Source organism: Astatotilapia calliptera, chromosome 6 (assembly GCF_900246225.1).
Source record: "Astatotilapia calliptera chromosome 6, fAstCal1.2, whole genome shotgun sequence".
Lineage (NCBI taxonomy): Eukaryota > Metazoa > Chordata > Actinopteri > Cichliformes > Cichlidae > Astatotilapia > Astatotilapia calliptera.
This window is the reverse complement of record NC_039307.1, coordinates 32,117,287-32,137,089: the sequence shown is the minus strand read 5'-3', so window position 1 is coordinate 32,137,089 and position 19,803 is coordinate 32,117,287. Positions and strand designations below refer to the sequence as shown.

Genomic DNA, 19,803 nt, shown 5'->3' with positions numbered 1-19,803 from the left:
GACTTGGATTTCCTCACACAGAAACAATCTTTCAGGATGTAGATTTAAAGTATTATTATTGAAATATGTTATTTTAATCAAAAGAGAGATGAGTAAGTAAGGTTTATTTATTAAGCACTTTTCATAGACAAGCAGTCACAAAGCACTGTACAGAAAGGGCTTAAATAAACAGAACTCCAGTTACCCAAACAGACAATACAGACAATAAAGACAATACAAAAGGTCAAATGTAAATTAAAGTTTAAGATAAAAAAAAAAAAGTCCATCTATGAGCCCGTCTATTACAGTGTCTGTGGTCAGAGTTACGTTACATCAAGTGTAGTAGAGATGAATTAAAGGTTAAGCTGATGATGCTTAGATTCATTCACTGAATTCCACCTTCACACCAACTTTATAGTGTCTAGTATAAAGACACAAACAGGCATAAACAAATACAAAGGCATTAACAGTATACTGAGTACAGAGGATGGAAATCAGCAACAATAACTCGTGAAAAGTACAGAATGTCTGTACCTTTGCGACCTCTGACGATTTCTTGCTCTGATGAGACAGGCTGGATTGTTGATCTGCACGACGGGCACCTCTATACAGGAAGTCTGGTTCAGCTTTTTTATTGAAGTCCAAGTGTATCCCCTGCTTTCCCTCATATGATAAACCCTGAGAAGCACTATAGGTCAGATCTTATCAGTCACACCAGTTAGCAGCAGCTCCCCTCTTGATCATTGCACTTGTTCACCTGGGATGATTTAAGAGGCCTGGAAAGAAGGCACCAAGGGACTGTAACATTAGAAGGTGGAGTAGCCTGTATGAGCTTTTTAAACTAAAACTGTCACGGCGGGCGCGCCGGTGTGAAGAATGAGGTAGACCCAAGAGCAGACACAGTGGAGACAGAACTAGGTTTCCAAAATAAGGCAAGCCTTTATTGTGGCTGAAGGCATAACAAAAACACTAGGGAACACTGAAACTGGGAAAACTAAGAAGACAGAGAACACTGTGTAAACTAAAAAGGCTAAGACACTCTGTGAAGGAACTATGGAAAAAACTATAAACACAGAGTAACTAAGCAGGCTATGAAACAGTGTCACAACAAGGGAAACTACGAAAATACGAGGTGAGGATAACAGACGATCTGACACTGACACAAAGACACACTGGGCTTAAATACACTGAGGCCGTCATCAAGGAATTAGAGACAGAAGGAGAACACAACTGGGAGGAATAAGACCTAATGAGACAGGAGGAACAAAGCTAGAAACACTGACATAAGACGGGAACATGAACCTTCAGAGTAAAACAGGAAACAAGACACCACTAAACAAACACGCAGACACGACACAGAGAGACAGACTAGACACTGAACTAAACCTGCAATAAACATGAGAACACAAAAACCTACGAACTAATCCCTAAACAAGAATAACCGAAACATAGAGTCATAATCATCATTATCATCATAATAAGAAAAGAATCAAAAATGCAAAAACACACCAAAAACATAACTCCTCAAAATACTGGGTCAAACTGACCCAGAACCGTGACAAAAACTACTTAATACTCACATTTATCCCTTTACTCTTTCACAAAGGATTAAGTGTATTGAACACAGTTAGCTGTACTAATGATACACACAAGCTTTGCACCATAATAGTTAATTTTAATATAAATGTATAAAAATTATCATCATGAAAACACAACACAATGATTAAAAACAATCTTGAGAGAATAACAAGACTTCCAGTTTTGGCATAAAGCAAACATATGAGTTCTACATGATTTTCAGCTGATGAAACTCACCAACCATCCCACTGCTGCTCCAGCACCAGCCACAGCAGCACCAGCAGTAGCTGACAGACCAGCTGCACCTGCAGCACCATGACACAAAGAAGCTGTCAAAAGCATACAACAGAGGCAATTATCTAATCTAAAATTATGATATTTTGATGAACTTTTTCTTTTTGCATGTTGTTGCAAGTTAAAATCCTAATGAAACATCTAATTATTAATTTACCTGCTGACTGCAAAGCAGCTGCCACACTTCCAGCTGCCACTCCTCCTCCATTAGCAACTGCAGCAGACGACATCATGCCTGCAGCTATTCCTGCTGAGGTGAAACCAGCAGCTCCCAGAAGGGATCAAAACAAGACATGACTCACCGGGGTCCATGTCTTTATCTGCCCTGTGTCTGCTCTGAAATGGGCTGATTTTTATAGCAAGAAAGGTTTCATTTCCTCGGAAACAAAACTTTATGTTCAGAGCTGAACAACAGAGGGCGACAGAGAGCAACACAAACTGGAGAGTGATTTCTGTTTTTTGTGTTTCTTATCTTTGCTTATATTGGTAAATGCGGTGGTGTTAGTAGTATTTACGAAAGGGTCACATGTATAAAATAAAGAAACCGGTATCTTTGTGGCTGTAGCTTCATGAGAGATTTGCGTCAGATTAAATGCCAGTTCGTCATTCACAACAGTTTTAATGTCGGAAATATTTATAACCAGATGGCAAGATATCACTTTCTTATCAGTAGATAAAATGCAGTGAAAAAAAATCAAAATAATTTATGCTTAGAAGTAGGATTTGTATCATGTGCGACACTCAGTGTGTATGACTTTGTGTTTTCACTTCAAGCTTTGATGATCGCCTTATTTCTGCCAGTTATAAAAAGCAAGTATGTCAGCCTTGGTACTCAATTACATAAAAATAATGATCAATGTATTATTATTTTCAAATAACCGATAAATAAATAGAATAATAAAATATAAAAATAAAAATAAAAATAACCAGAACACAACTTTAAAATCCATCCATCCATCCATCTTCATCCGCTTTATCCGAGGCCGGGTCGCGGGGGCAGCAGCCAAAGCAAAGAGGCCCAGACCTCCCAGGACTCAAGAGTGGGGAGGAGAACATAACAGCAGTAAGTTGCTTTAATTTATGGAGGGTGTTTGAAATGAGCATTTCATTTAGTCCATGCGATGCCTGCCAGTGAAGGCGAGCACAAAGGTAACAGGATTATTGTGTTTACCTTGGCTACAGTCACAATAACCACTGTGTTAATCACTAATGAGTTCCTCTACAATGCCACACGTGGGGGGGCTTAAGTTATGGCAAAATTAAGCAACATCAGGTATGAAACACGTATGAAGCAGATAATAGCCAACTTTATTTTAGGCTGCACAAAAGAGTCACTCCTTGTAAATATATACATTTATCTACTCTCAAACAAATCCTTAAAAACAAACTATGATAATGTAAAGTGAAAGATGGCAAGTTATAACTACAGGGAGTGCAGAATTATTAGGCAAATGAGTATTTTGTCCACATCATCCTCTTCATGCATGTTGTCTTACTCCAAGCTGTATAGGCTCAAAAGCCTACTACCAATTAAGCATATTAGGTGATGTGCATCTCTGTAATGAGCAGTGTTGGGACTAACGCGTTATTAAGTAACGCGTTACAGTAACTACGTTATTATTGTGGTAACGAGCACGGTAACTAGTTATTATGCCAAAACCGGGAACGCGTTACTCGTTACTGGGATTTAGATAGGCTCGTTATTCGTTACTTCGTGTGGTGGCTATCGCGGAGCTTCCACAGATTCAATAACACTAGCAAGTGGTGGAAGCCAGCAGGTGGATGAAGGAAAAGTGAGGCAAGAGGAGAGACCCGAAGCAGCCGCTGGTCCGAGTATCAGGTGAACTGAACTTCAGGTAAGAAGTTATAACCTGCAGTCTATCTGGGTCAGATATGAACCAAGTTTAGGTGGAGTTTATTTTCGTTATGCTGACTTTTTCGTACTGCGTGCTAGCTAGCATGACGGAGTTTCTATACAGCTGGGTGGCTGCTATGTTACTGATGTTGAACTTTATTTTGTTCATAAGGTTAATTATTAGAGTTGCCAACCGTCCTGTAAAAAACGGAATCGTCTCGCATTCAGAGAAAATATTACGCGTTTCTTATTGAGGTGAAAAGGAACAGTTTGTCCCAGACTTCAGCTACAATGAAAAAGACACAAAGCTGGAGTTATTCTGCGTCTTTGCTGCAGAGCTGCCTCTTCTTCTCTCACCCTCCCTCTCCTGTTTCTACTTCAATCATGAAACTGATCAATGATCAGCTGATCGGCTTTTCTCTCTTGTTTGTTTATCGCCCACTTTGCGCCAGAAAGAGGAAACCAGCGGATGTCGCGCTAAACAACAGCAGCGCGTTTAAGCTTGATCAGCTGTTGTTAGAATTTATTTAATATTAATTTCTAGTACAGCTGATGTTTGCTGGAGCCACAGCTGTAAACCTGCGGGTCATGATGTCGGTTTGGTTATGTGGTGAGATGGAAACATGAAGACGAAACCAGGAGATGTCCTTACTGAATCATCAGAGCTGTGATGGAGAAACAGGTTTACCTTTTAGGTGACATGAATGAGTTGAAGGGAAGTTATGAACTGTTTCTGAGAGACAAATAACACCAGGATCCTTTTCTAAGTAGCTGACAGCTGGTAACTGTGCAGGTGCGGATCTAGCAAAGTGTTGCCAGTGGTCCATGTAGAGCATTAACAGGGAAAGGGGGGCACAAGGAAATACTTTCTTATTCTCATTTAAAATGTCTCACTTTAAAAAAAAATAATTATCTGAGTCTTGCAACAAACGATTGATAGATTGATACATATATACCATCAGAACAGTGTACATCACTGTCACAACAGTGTTTATTTTCATTCAAAGGCTTTATGATTTTTCCTATAACGGTGGGCCAGTCTCTAGTCAAAATGCCCGGGACAATTTTTTTTTGTCCCAGTCCAGCCCTGTATGCAGCTCATCTGCAGTCTGGTGTTACCAACATCTTCCTATTCAGAAGGCAGAATTTCCGAGTTCTGAGTACAATCGAAAGCACCACGACTGCAGTTTTTGTGTTGGATGTAAAAAGCAGGCTACGATAGAATCAGGCGTGGGATTTCTCCCGTGGAAATGTGCACATTATTTTTTCCTTTCTATTGGTAGGTGGCACAGTGCACTTGTGGCAAGTAAGCAAGTTAGAAGACTGGCAGTCTGGCTGGGTATCCAGTTACGGAAGCAACACATTAACAAGAGAATTCTGAGTAAAACCAAAGTTACTTTCCCTAGTAACTAGTTACTCTGAAAGTAACGAGTAACTTGAAGTAACTGAGTTACTTTTGATAGAAGTAACTAGTAATGTAACTAACTAATTTAAAGTAACTTACCCAACACTGGTAATGAGAAGGGGTGTGGTCTAATGACATCAACACCCTATATCAGGTGTGCATAATTGTAATGTTATGTGCACATTGAGAATTTTAGCATCTCCTAGTGGTTAGCTTGGAGACTGCGGTCAAGTGAATTTTTATGTGGTTTGGCTTGTATTCCTATTGGATGTTTAGAGTCACATGAGTGGGGTGATACAGGAAGAGTTTCCTATTGGATGTTTAGAGTCACATGAGTGGGGTAATGCAGGAAGCCATTTTAGTATTGGGATTTGCACAATGAGGCGTACCAGAAGTCTCCCTGTTTAATCCTTAAGCATCCACCTGTGTTATGCCATGGAGAAGCTTTGTTTGTAAGTTTGAATTGTGTTTCATCTTTATAAGTAGTGAGTGTTGTATATTTTATTGATTTTATGCATATTTGGAGAGATGTATATATAAATGCCTAGATCTGTTCGCCATGTGAAGCAAATGCATAATTCTTTATTGAGCATATTTCTTTTTGTATTTTTTGTAGTTTCACAAGTTCTGGGAAATCACTGTAAGTTGTACGTTGATGAAGACAAACAAGTAAACAGCCCTCAACTTTACTTTCACGCCTGACTCATCATTCAACGCTTTCAGTGCTTACGGCATATGTTTAGCTATCTGTCACTTCGTGTACCAGAACCACGCACGCAGGGGACAGAATAGTGAAAAAACAGCATCACACCTGGGATAATACAGTAAGTCTGGATAGCAGAGACCGCTAACGCTCATTAGTCTTCCTGCCTCGTTTAGTTTTACCTTGCATGCCGAATAGTCATCATGGACAATAAGCCAGATACAGAAGATCAACAGAAGACTAGATCTCCAGGAACATCTGTGAAATCATATGTGACCAGATCTGTTGCTAGTTCTTCTAACAGCTCCTGCAAGTCTTCAGCAAGCCTAGTAGCTGCTAAAGCACGCGCAAGAGCTGAAGCAGTGCGTGCTCGCTCCACCTTTGTCAAAAAAGAAACTGAACTCATGGTGGAAGAAGCCCAGTTGAGAGTAGAAGAGGCACGCATGGAGGCTGCTCTGGCCACACTGAAGCAAGAGAAAGAAGTTGCAGCGGCTTTAGCTGAGGCGGAGGTTTTGGAATCAGCCGTAGCAGAACTCGGCTCTAAACAAGATCTCAGGGCAGCGGACATCATAGGAATTCCCCCTGACTCCACAGAAAAAAGAACAAATGATTATGTTGAGTGTCACTCAAGAATGCACTCTAGTCAGCTGTCGTTGCCCGGCCTTGAGTCCCATATCACCTCCAGTCGGCCACGCGATTTCTCTCATGCTCCACCACTCCAGGACAACGAACTGAATCCCATTCGTACAGCCATTGATGGACTGAGCTCCACTCCAGCTCGTGTCAAGAGCCATACTACCTTTGAAGAAAATGGTATGAAGCATCCATCTGCTCAGAATTACCCTGGGATTTATCCATGTAGTGTCACCCCCCTGCAGGAACCTCAACCACACACACATCCTCTTAGAATGCAAGCAGCGCAGCCCTCTGCTCTGAACCATACCGGCATTAATGACTTTGCTGTATACATGGCTCGCCGGGAACTTGTGACATCCGGGATGACAAAGTTTGATGATCGTCCAGAGAATTATTGGGGCTGGAAGTCTACCTTCATGAACATCATTGAAGGGCTAAAACTCACCTGCAATGAAGAGCTCGACCTTCTCACTAGATGGTTAGGTCCTCAATCATCTGAGCAAGTCAGGAGAATCAGAGCTGTTCATGTCAATGACCCTGCTGCAGGGCTCAGGATGGCGTGGATGCGACTTGAAGAGAACTACGGGTCTCCTGAAATAATTGAGAAAGCTCTGCTGGACAAACTGGAGAGATTTCCTAAGATCAGCAACAGGGACCCTCTCAACCTGAGAGAGCTTGGTGACTTGTTAAGGGAGTTGGGGTCAGCAAAGTTAGAAGGTTGTTTGCCTGGGCTCGCCTATCTGGATACCTCTCGCGGCATTAACCCAATAGTGGAGAAACTGCCGTATGGCCTTCAAGAAAAATGGATGACACAAGGCAGTGCGTACAAGCTGCAAAACCAAGGCCAGTTTCCACCATTCTCATTCTTCACTGACTTTGTCTGCAAAGAAGCCCCCACTCGTAATGATCCAAGTTTTGCATTTAGCTCATTTGGGATGACGACAGTGAAACCAGAAAACTCACCTAAAAGGTACACGCATTCCAGGAACCACGTCTCATCCAGCAAAACAGAGATTACATCAACATCTGCCATCAAGCCCACAGAGTCAGCTAGCAGTAAGTTGGATGTGGACAGACAGTGTCCGATTCACAAAAAACCCCACCCTCTCAAGCGGTGTAGGGGCTTCCGAGCTAAGACACTGGATGAACGCAAAACGTTCCTGCGAGATAGTGGAGTTTGTTTCAGATGCTGCTCCTCAACTGAACACGTTGCTAAAGACTGCAAAACAATTATTCACTGTAAAGAGTGTAACAGTGACAAGCACGTCACAGCACTTCATCCAGGACCAGCTCCATGGGCTGTCAAAGACCCTGAGGATGAGCATGGCGGGGAGGAAGATGAAGCGGCTTCTCCTGACATAATCTCCAAATGCACAGAAGTGTGTGGAATTGCCAATAACTCCCGCTCTTGCTCTAAAATCTGTCTCATAAAAGTGCATCCTAGAGGACAACCAGAAAGATCTATAAAAGTCTATGCCGTACTTGATGACCAGAGCAATAGGTCTCTTGCTCGGTCCAAATTCTTCGACCTGTTTGGCCTCAAGGGTACCGGTTCTCCCTACACGCTGCGCACATGTGCTGGAGTCACTGAGTTATCTGGCCGAAGAGGAGTTGGATTTGTGGCTCAGCCATTGGATGGACGTCTCAGCATTCCTCTTCCCACACTTATTGAGTGTAGCCATATCCCAGATGATAGATCGGAGATACCTACTCCTGATGTAGTCAAACACCACCCACACCTAAAGTCTATCACTCATCTCATCCCTGAACTTGATCCAAATGCGCAAATTCTCCTTCTGCTGGGTCGGGATGTGTTACAAGTCCATAAAGTGAGAGACCAACGCAACGGGCCCAATAATGCACCCTATGCCCAAAGACTGGACCTTGGCTGGGTCGTAGTTGGAGACGTCTGTTTGGGTGCAGCTCACAAGCCGAAAGCAGTTAATGTCTACCGGACTAACGTTCTGGAGAATGGGCGTCACTCTCATTTCAGTCCATGTCCCAACCACCTAGTTGTGAAAGAGAAGCTTACAACAAGGACAGGCATAAGACCTCTCAACTCTCAAACCCTGTCACACTTTCATCCTCTGGACAGCCTGTTTCAGAACTCTGATGATCATTTACTTGGCAACAAAATCTTCGAAAGAACAGAGAATGACAATGAAGTTGCCCCATCTATTGAGGACAAACGGTTCATTCAGTTGATGAATAATGAGATGTTCATAGATGATGCTAACAGTTGGGTAGCTCCCCTTCCCTTTCGCATGCCAAGACCACGGCTGCCTAACAACAGAGGACAAGCTCTGACTCGTTTCACCAGTCTCTGCAAAACTCTAGAAAGGAAACCTGAGATGAGGAGACATTTTCTGGCTTTCATGCAGAATATCTTTGATCAAGATCATGCTGAACCAGCTCCAGCACTCAACGATGGAGATGAATGCTGGTACCTTCCCAGTTTTGGCGTCTATCATCCACGCAAGCCTGGCCAGATCCGAGTTGTGTTTGATTCAAGCGCTCCTTATCTTGGCATCTCCTTGAACGATGTGCTGTTGACAGGGCCAGACTTAAATAACACTCTGCTGGGAGTCCTAATGCGGTTTAGGCATGAACAGGTAGCCATCACAGCAGATATTGAGCAGATGTTTCACAGCTTTGTTGTCAGGGAAGACCACAGGAACTTCCTCAGATTTCTGTGGTTTAAAGACAATGACATCACGAAGGAAGTTGTGGAATATCGTATGAGAGTCCATGTGTTTGGCAACCGCCCCTCTCCAGCTGTGGCTACTTATGGGCTTCGGAGAGCAGCTTTACATGGAGAGGGCGAGTTTGGGGAGGGGGCAAAGGAGTTCATACACAGGAACTTCTACGTTGATGATGCACTCAAGTCACTGCCATCTGCAACAGCAGCTATCAGTCTTCTCAAGGCAGCCCAAGGCATGCTTGCCATCTCCAACTTGAGACTTCATAAAATAGCATCCAATTGCCTAACTGTCATGCAGGCTTTCCCATCAACAGATCATGCAAAAGACTTGAAAAATCTCGACCTGGACAAAGATTCACCTCCTTTGCAGCGAAGTCTTGGATTAAGCTGGGACCTTGTGAATGACACTTTTACATTCCGTGTTGCCAGGAGCGAGAAGCCATTCACCCGAAGAGGAGTTCTTGCAACTATCAATAGTTTGTTTGATCCACTTGGTCTCGTAGCTCCCGTTACTATTCAAGGAAAGCTCTTGTTGCAGCAGCTCACTCGTGACAGCAGTGACTGGGATGCTCCCCTCCCGTCTGAAAAGGCAACAGAGTGGATTACCTGGAGGGATTCACTGCAGGATTTGGAACAGTTTGCAATCTCCCGAGCCTACATTGCTACGTCCCTGTCCACTGCACAACGTACAGAGATCCATATCTTCTCGGATGCTTCCACCAAGGCCATTGCGGCTGTGGCATATCTCAAAGTGGAAGATGTGGAAGGTAAATGTCATGTAGGTTTCATAATGGGGAAAGCCAAGTTAGCGCCCGTGCCATTCCACACTATTCCCAGGTTGGAATTAGGTGCTGCTGTTCTGGCAGTGGAAATTGCTGAGCTGCTTGTGAAAGAGCTGGACATTAGTCTTGATAGTCTGAAGTTCTATACTGACAGCAAGGTGGTGCTGGGGTATATTTACAATGAAAGCAGGAGATTTTATGTGTATGTCAGCAACAGAGTGGAACGGATAAGGAAGTTCTCATGCCCTGAACAGTGGCAATATGTCCACACTGATGAAAACCCTGCAGATGTTGCCACCAGGTCAGTGCATCCAGCTCGTCTCTTAAGCACCAACTGGCTTACAGGTCCACGTTTTCTGAGACGTTCTGGGGACATAGACTCGGGTAAAGAAACATCCTATGACCTCATTGATCCAGACTCTGATACAGAGGTCAGAAGCCACATTACTACTGTTGCAAACCCCCATAGGAGTATGGGGTCGCATCGATTTGAAAGATTCTCCATGTGGCAACCCCTTGTCAGAGCTGTGGCCTCCCTAATCCACATCGTCCAATCCTTCAGGTCTGAGAAGGATAGCAATGGGCAAGACTGCAAAGGTTGGCATCACTGTTTGAAGCCACACAAAATGGATACACTGTCGCAAGCAAGGCATACCATTATTGGATGTGTACAAAAGGAGACATACCAAGTGGAAGTGTCTTGTTTGGAGAAAGGCGAAGTAATTCCCAAAAGCAGTCCTCTGAGGAAGCTCAGCCCAATTCTTGATGATAGCAAACTTTTAAGAGTTGGTGGGCGGCTCCAGCATGCTTCAATCGAGACACATGAAAAGCATCCTCTCATCATTCCTGGCCGCAGCCACATAGCTACTCTACTTGTAAACTACTACCATGAGCGGGTTCACCATCAAGGCAGAGTTTTTACTGAGGGAGCTATCCGCACGGCTGGCATCTGGATTGTAGGGGCAAAGAAATGTATCTCCAGAAACCTGCACAAGTGTGTTACATGCAACAGACTTCGTGGTAGACCCGCAGAGCAAAAGATGGCAAATCTTCCACCTGATCGTTTTAGCACTGAACCTCCATTTACAAATGTGGGCCTGGATGTATTTGGCCCCTGGAATGTCTCCACCCGTCGCACCCGAGGTGGTGCCGCAAACTCTAAAAGGTGGGCAGTACTCTTCACGTGTTTAAGTGTTCGTGCTGTACATATCGAGCTCATAGAGTCAATGGACACATCGAGCTTCATTAATGCTCTACGGCGGTTCTTTGCTATGCGTGGTCCTGTGAAGATGATCCGCTCTGACTGTGGCACAAACTTTAAGGGGGCTTGCAGAGAACTTCAAATTCTCCTACGGGATGAAACCGATATCTCAAGGTACCTCAGTGAGGAAGGATGCACATGGCTGTTCAACCCACCTCATTCTTCCCATATGGGAGGAGTATGGGAAAGAATGATTGGGGTTTCGAGACGGATTCTTGACTCTATGCTTTCTCAGATCAGTCCCTCGCATCTCACTCATGAAGTGCTTTCGACCCTTATGGCTGAAGTAGGAGCGATAATAAATGCAAGGCCTCTTGCTCCCATCTCAAGTGATCCAGATTCACCGTTTCTTCTGACTCCAGCAATGATCTTGACACAGAAGGTCTGCACCCCTCTTGCTCCTCCAGGATCATTTGAAGCTACAGATATGTATCGTCAGCAGTGGAAACGTGTTCAGCACTTGGCGAATACATTTTGGGAGAGATGGAGGCGAGAATATCTCTCTACTCTTCAAAATCGAAGCAAGTGGCAAAATAGTCAGCCCAATGTCAAGGAAGGGGACTTGGTGTTGCTCAAAGACCCTCAGGTAAAAAGAAATCAGTGGCCAATGGCTCTTGTCACCAAGGCTTACCCAGACAGTGATGGAAAGGTCAGGAAACTTGAACTGAGGGTCACGAAAGGAGGTACCATTAAGACCTTCTTTAGACCAGTAACCGAAGTAGTGGTACTTTTGTCTATCTGATTATCTACCATGGACAGTCAATGTGTTATTTTCTTTAGCTGATTGAACTGCTAAGAAATTGATAGTGGTATTGTGTTCAATACCAGGCGGGGAGTGTAATGTTATGTGCACATTGAGAATTTTAGCATCTCCTAGTGGTTAGCTTGGAGACTGCGGTCAAGTGAATTTTTATGTGGTTTGGCTTGTATTCCTATTGGATGTTTAGAGTCACATGAGTGGGGTGATACAGGAAGAGTTTCCTATTGGATGTTTAGAGTCACATGAGTGGGGTAATGCAGGAAGCCATTTTAGTATTGGGATTTGCACAATGAGGCGTACCAGAAGTCTCCCTGTTTAATCCTTAAGCATCCACCTGTGTTATGCCATGGAGAAGCTTTGTTTGTAAGTTTGAATTGTGTTTCATCTTTATAAGTAGTGAGTGTTGTATATTTTATTGATTTTATGCATATTTGGAGAGATGTATATATAAATGCCTAGATCTGTTCGCCATGTGAAGCAAATGCATAATTCTTTATTGAGCATATTTCTTTTTGTATCTTTTGTAGTTTCACAAGTTCTGGGAAATCACTGTAAGTTGTACGTTGATGAAGACAAACAAGTAAACAGCCCTCAACTTTACTTTCACGCCTGACTCATCATTCAACGCTTTCAGTGCTTACGGCATATGTTTAGCTATCTGTCACTTCGTGTACCAGAACCACGCACGCAGGGGACAGAATAATAATTATTAGGCAACGTCCTTTCCTTTGGCAAAATGGGTCAAAAGAAGGACTCGACAGGCTCAGAAAAGTCAAAAATAGTGAGATATCTTGCAGAGGGATGCAGCAGTCTCAAAATTGCAAAGCTTCTGAAGCGTGATCATCGAACAATCAAGCGTTTCATTCAAAATAGTCAACAGGGTCGCAAGAAGCGTGTGGAAAAACCAAGGCGCAAAATAACTGCCCATGAACTGAGAAAAGTCAAGCGTGCAGCTGCCAAGATGCCACTTGCCACCAGTTTGGCCATATTTCAGAGCTGCAACGTCACTGGAGTGCCCAAAAGCACAAGGTGTGCAATACTCAGAGACATGGCCAAGGTAAGAAAGGCTGAAAGACGACCACCACTGAACAAGACACACAAGCTGAAACGTCAAGACTGGGCCAAGAAATATCTCAAGACTGATTTTTTTAAGGTTTTATGGACTGATGAAATGAGAGTGAGTCTTGATGGGCCAGATGGATGGGCCCGTGGCTGGATTGGTAAAGGGCAGAGAGCTCCAGTCCGACTCAGACGCCAGCAAGGTGGAGGTGGAGTACTGGTTTGGGCTGGTATCATCAAAGATGAGCTTGTGGGGCCTTTTCGGGTTGAGGATGGAGTCAAGCTCAACTCCCAGTCCTACTGCCAGTTTCTGGAAGACACCACCTTCAAGCAGTGGTACAGGAAGAAGTCTGCATCCTTCAAGAAAAACATGATTTTCATGCAGGACAATGCTCCATCACACGCGTCCAAGTACTCCACAGCGTGGCTGGCAAGAAAGGGTATAAAAGAAGAAAAGCTAATGACATGGCCTCCTTGTTCACCTGAGCTGAACCCCATTGAGAACCTGTGGTCCATCATCAAATGTGAGATTCACAAGGAGGGAAAACGGTACACCTCTCTGAACAGTGTCTGGGAGGCTGTGGTTGCTGCTGCACGCAATGTTGATGGTGAACAGATCAAAACACTGACAGAATCCATGGATGGCAGGCTTTTGAGTGTCCTTGCAAAGAAAGGTGGCTATATTGGTCGCTGATTTGTTTTTGTTTTGTTTTTGAATGTCAGAAATGTATATTTGTGAATGTGGAGATGTTATATTGGTTTCACTGGTAAAAATAAATAATTGAAATGGCTATATATTTGTTTTTTGTTAAGTTGCCTAATAATTATGCACAGTAATAGTCACCTGCACACACAGATATCCCCCTAAAATAGCTAAAACTAAAAACAAACTAAAAACTACTTCCAAAAACATTCAGCTTTGATATTAATGAGTTTTTTGGGTTCATTGAGAACATGGTTGTTGTTCAATAATAAAATTATTCCTCAAAAATACAACTTGCCTAATAATTCTGCACTCCCTGTATGGACTAAAGCTGGATCTCAAATCATGCGGCAGTTTTTCAAGCAACCTTGACACATGGGACCCAAATTCCTGCTCCACAGTTCCTTTCCTTCCTAATTGTGCAAGCATGCTGACCAGGGAGCGTACCTTTAGTGCAAACATCCTTAGGTTGCTCGAAGGACCACTTGTTATAGTGGACGCCCTGGACCACTATCTCTGAAACGTGATTCGGTACTGTTCCCTGGTAATAATGTCCGGTCAGAGACGGGGAATGATGTCAGAGTGGAAGAACTTTATTTGCCACGAGCCCACATCGAACACACACTATTGCCTAATAATTCTGCGCTCCCTGTAGTGTAAAATTAAATCGCCAACATGACTCATAGCTTGATTCTGGTTTGATTCCTGTTAAGGAAAATACTGAGAAACAGAAATAATCTGGGAAAGAATAAAGAGTTATCACAGCAGACACAAGAGCAGTAGGTGAGATGAGGTGACACACACACAGCAGGAAACACCACATAAATACAAGCAAGTACTTTTCTGAAACAGTTCTTTAGTTTCCACCTGAATAAACAGAAATTTTGGGGGATATATTGTGCTCTCAGGTTCTGCAGGCAGTGAATGCTAAACTTAAGTAGCATTACCCTGAGAGTGAAGAACGTGTAAGATTATACTCACTGATGACGGCCCATCAGAATCACTCAACGAAGTGATCAGAGAACACTGTGTTTGTGGGAGGGAGTGAAAAAGCTCCCACCCTTGAGAAGATCAGCCCTCACATCTTCTTTGATGACCACAAGAATCATATTAATGCTGCATTGGAGGCGTCCACAGTGGCAAAACAGAAGATAGTCATCGGAAGCGAGTCAGTTCATGTTCTCCAAATAGCCTGGTGTTGAAGGTTTTGTGATTTCAGCATTTAAAAGTGGTGTTAAAGAAAAACTGTGATATATCATTTATTGTGTCTTAACTCATCCTCAGTCAAAAGCAATTGAATTGTGTCTAGCACATGTTGAAGGACCATCGTAATCAGAGGGACGTGTCCTTAATCACGTCACAGCAAAAATGAGTGTAACACATTATACTGCATAGGACTTATGTTTAATATACTTTTTATAGAAAGAGTCAGCCAGCCTTTCTTAAGTCTTTAAACTCATTCGAAGTGTCCAATTATACAATTAGAAAATAAAAGGACTGTAACCCAGGAGTGTGATTATCAAAAAGTACTGTGGTAGGACTCGACTTAAGCGGTCAAAGAAGTGCAGGAGACTGATGCTGTCCAGTGTAGCAAGTGATTTATTCACCATTCTGTGGCCCAAGAATATTTACAAAGAAACAAATAAGAAACTCAACTCTATAATAAACTCAATTCAAATAAACATAACTGAACTTAAATCAACGGAAATTAAGGTCAAACTGCACACAGCTACACTGACCTGAACCCTTCTTCTGAAACACCTGAGTTCGTCTGCTTAAATAGTCCCCTTAATCAAACACTTTCTCCTCTGGACTATTCCATTCAGTAGGTAGGTGAGATGAACATGATTATATTCATCCTCTACTACTCCTCTTGACTGGCAACATAAACTCTGGTGTAATCAATACATATCACAACATTAAATCTATTTCTTTATAAACCCTTTAAAATCAACTTTATTAAATTATAAGAATTCTTCCCCTCCTGCCCTTGGTCTCTTCCTGTGACCTCAGATGAACCCAGAAGGTATAAAGCAGGAAGTAGAACTACATTTCCTCCTTTTGCTTCTGGAAGACAGGTAGGTAAGGTAAGTTCAAACAATACAAATTAACAGTTGAAATAAATAACATGTTAACTTAACAAACTTGCATGAATTGATTTAAACCAAGATGTTATATTATATAATCTGTAAAAGTGCAGAACATAAACAAACCCGGGATAGTAGATGTTTGCCTATTGCAGATTACATGTGAAATATGGTTAAATCAAAACAAGAATGTTAACTAAGAATGTAGACAAATGGTCTTCTCACCCACTTTGTCACAAGTACATAAAGCTTCTTTTTTTTAAAACATCTCCGAGACTCTCAATCATCACTTCAAATGCCACATTACTCCAAAGGCAGAAAAGCTAAAGACTTGTTCAGCCTGTCTAACACTCCTTTAAAGCTCCATTCAGAACACTTGAGCCATATTTTTTTTTCAAAAGACTGTGTGATATAAACAGAGAAACAAGAATAGGAAAAAATGAGGAAACAGTCACAATCCAGTCTGGAGGTGAAAAGTGAAACTAACTAGTTGAGATGAGTTCTAATAAAAATCAGCCTTGTGGTGGTAAATGAGCCTGGACGACACAGGCCGGGTTGAGTCAAACGATGATTTTAATGTACACATGTGGCCGATGGACACTGTATGCAGACAGCATCAGATCTCAAAATGGTGGAGCATTGATCAAACTCTTATAGCCTCTAGTGGCCCCCCACCTAGTCATAAAAGCCTAAACATTCACATTCTTTCTCTCACACGGCGCCTAAGCTACAACCTTGGCTCCCTGTTTATCTGCTCCTGCTGAGATGGGGCAGTATGCTCTGTTCTCTTCTAATCAGACATCATAAAACAATATAATTCTTTCACAATAAATCAGCAGTCTAATGTAATGCAAATCAGTTTAACAAATGTAATAGTTATCACCTTCTTCTAATTCAGGAGAATAATGCAAACTAAAACTACATAATAATTCACAATCTTTAATCAGGGGTATAACATGGCATAAGGTAATATTATAATCCCACACACGGATACATTTTGAAATGAATATTTCTAACTTGACTGATCAGCTTATTGAGGACCAGCTCACTATGGGAAAACCAGACCATTGCAGCTATCAGTTGGGCCTGACTGGGTGCCCTATTTTCATCTTTTGTGGACTTGTTCCACTTCTCATCAGCGTGTCCTGGTTCCTCAACATCTGAGCGGACCTTGTTAATCCGGGCAACGTCGAAGCCGGCATGGCTTGTGGTATGTTATGGCTTCATATTTATGTCTCTCGCTCATAAACATGGAGACAGACATGGAGAAAATCTTTGTTATTTGGCTTTACTTTTTGAAATTATCCTTGTACTATTTATATTTTACTCTTTCTTTGATGTTGTTTTTCTGTTATTATTGTTATCATTTCTGCTTTTGCAACTCTTTAAATGTTGTTGTGGAAAATTTAACAATAACCTGCAACACACCCAGTGAGCTTGATTTGAAGTGGGTTTAATAAACACATTGCAATGTGGAGAGAGCATCCCAGTGAAACACCAGGACCATCTCTGAATTGTGGCCACCGCCCTTACATCTTATATACAGAGACACAGACAAAGAACATTCCACAAACTCTTACATGTTGGCCCCTCTCACGGGGGGGCTATACCTTCTCCCTCACAGAGAGAATTATGACCTTGTTTTCTGCTTGGCCGTCACCTAAAGATTTACATCCCTGATAAGCAGAAGGAGTCCCACTATCTGTTTAATGTCTCCCATTACAATGGCCTCACTGTGTTAACTTTCCACATGCATGTAAAGTAGTGACAGGAGTGCTCTTACTATAGTAAGTGAGAAAGTGATATTATTATAACTAATGTAATATGATTAAATTTGTGATTAATATATGAGAAAAAAAATCTGCCATCACAATGTTTAACACCTTTTTGTGAAAATGAAAAATGTCAAGAATTGAACTAATTGGTCTGATTAATTTTTGTTTTACTTTCAGTTCATAAGAAATGACTCTTGTTGTTATTCAGACACAATGGACTTGTCACACTACCATCAAACAATCCAACACAGGGACTCTTGTCCAGCAAGCTCTTCAAGTTCTCCACTAACATACACAGGGCAGTATCTGTGGAGTGATGTGCCCGAAAGCCAAACTGCAATGGATGTAATGAGGGTTGGGTGTTTTCTAGGTGAGCAGTGAGGAGTTTAACCACCCACTTCTCAGCTATTTTAGATACGACCGGGAGTATGCTTATGGGGCGATAATTAGCCATGTCAGTCTTCACACCTGCTTTGAAAATTGGTGTAACTGCAGCAATTTTCCAATCTGTTGGAACAATGGAGTGTTTGAAAGACATATTCAAAACATGAGTTGTTGGACGTACAAGCAAATCCATATGTTCCTTTAGGAAGTTTGTGTTAATACCATATACATCAAGTGCTTTTGATTGTTTTAAACCTGTAATTAGTTTAGCAACTTCAGTGTCTGAAATATGAGTGATGGTGAACAAATTTTGACCAACATCATTCACATTATCAGAGCATACGACTGAGTCAAAGCTCTGACTGATCTCCTTAACAGATGAAATAAAGAAAGTGTTTAAGTTACTGGCAATAGATAGAGGCTCTCTAACAATAGAGTTATTTACATAAAGTTCAATTGTGTTTTTACTTTTGTTTGAATGACGGCCAAGTAATTTAGTTAAGTGTTGCCAGATAATTTTACCATTACCTTTGGCTCTTTCAATTATATTTATAAAAAATTTTGCTTTGGCCCGTCTCAAACTTCTTGTTACTTTATTCCGCATTGAAGTAAATCTCTGTCTATCCAGAGTTAGACCTGTTTTCAGGAACTGCTTTAGTAATTGATCTCTTGTTTTCATTAAATTCTTGCACTCTTTGTTTAACCAGGGCAGATTAGATGTTGTCTTTATTTTCTGTCGACCTCTAATGGAGTATGTTGATATAATATCCTTGGCAATGTCAGTGAAGTGACTGCTACAGAATTGTGGATCATCACTACTCAATAAAGGCTCCCAGTTAGCTGATGCTAATGCTTCTTCTACATTTTGTCGCTGACTTCTTGGTATGAATTCATAAAAGGATCTCCTATTAGATGAACTTTGAAAGTCATTCTTAACCCGTGATTTTATAAGTTTTCTAGAAAATAATATAAAATTGTGGTCTGAAATACCAGTGATAAAATTATAAGATTTAATAATTCGCTCGGGCTTATTACTGAAAACCAGATCTATTTTAGTTTTAGAGTATCTTGTTATTCTTGTGGGTTGTTCAATGTGTTGAGTAAAGTTCAAAGTCTCCATTATGTCCTTGAGTGTTTTTGTGTCCTTTTCACAGTCCCAGTTGACATTAAAATCTCCCATTACAATTATTTCATTAGACTTATTATTTATAGCATGATATTTAAGTAATATCTGTAGTTGTTCATAAAAATATTCTTTGCTGAAGGAGGGCGATATAAACAGATCAACGTAAATGACATTTCTGGGGAAAGAGTGATTTTAACAGAAATATGTTCTATTTCGACATCTATTGGTGAACTAAGTAAAGAGCAATCCAGGTGTTTTTTTTACATACAGAAGTATTCCTCCTCCTCTTGTTCCAATTCTATCCCTTCTGAATACTGTGTACTCTGGAAAGACAACCGCAGACTCAGGAGAAGAACTTGTGAGCCAAGATTCAGAGATACCCAAAATAGAAATATTGGAATTGCTTAGAATATGTTCCAGTTGCTCATGCTTTGGTAACATACTGCAAATGTTAATGTGTCCACATAGAAGCCCCTTTGGTTTATTTTTAGTGTCCCAGATTACTTTAGCCTGATTAAATGTCTTGCAGATCTTTGTTCCTCTGTAATTTTAATAGCAGGATTTCTTGTCCTTTTGTTGACAATACTATGAGCATTTAATGATGAGAAACCCTTTACCGGAGAGTGTAGTTTGGGTACAGCAGGTGGGGGCCCAGGCAGCCGAGGTGGAGGCCCAGGCAGCTGAGGTGGAGGCCCATTCTATGCTGAGGTGGGAA

At 41.8% G+C, this 19,803-nt stretch overlaps 2 long non-coding RNA genes across 2 annotated transcripts; one reads left to right on the top strand and one right to left on the bottom strand.

Moving 5' to 3' along the window:
• Positions 1–589: 589 nt before the first annotated feature.
• LOC113024587 (uncharacterized) lies at positions 590–2,267 on the bottom strand. The gene is made up of 3 exons (XR_003272683.1): positions 2,009–2,267; positions 1,795–1,862; positions 590–755 (listed from the first exon to the last, which is right to left on the bottom strand). It is a non-coding gene; the product is annotated as an uncharacterized LOC113024587 (long non-coding RNA).
• Positions 2,268–5,283: 3,016 nt separating this feature from the next.
• Positions 5,284–5,902, top strand: LOC113024591 (uncharacterized). The gene is made up of 2 exons (XR_003272687.1): positions 5,284–5,563; positions 5,728–5,902. It is a non-coding gene; the product is annotated as an uncharacterized LOC113024591 (long non-coding RNA).
• The last annotated feature ends 13,901 nt before the right edge of the window (positions 5,903–19,803 follow it).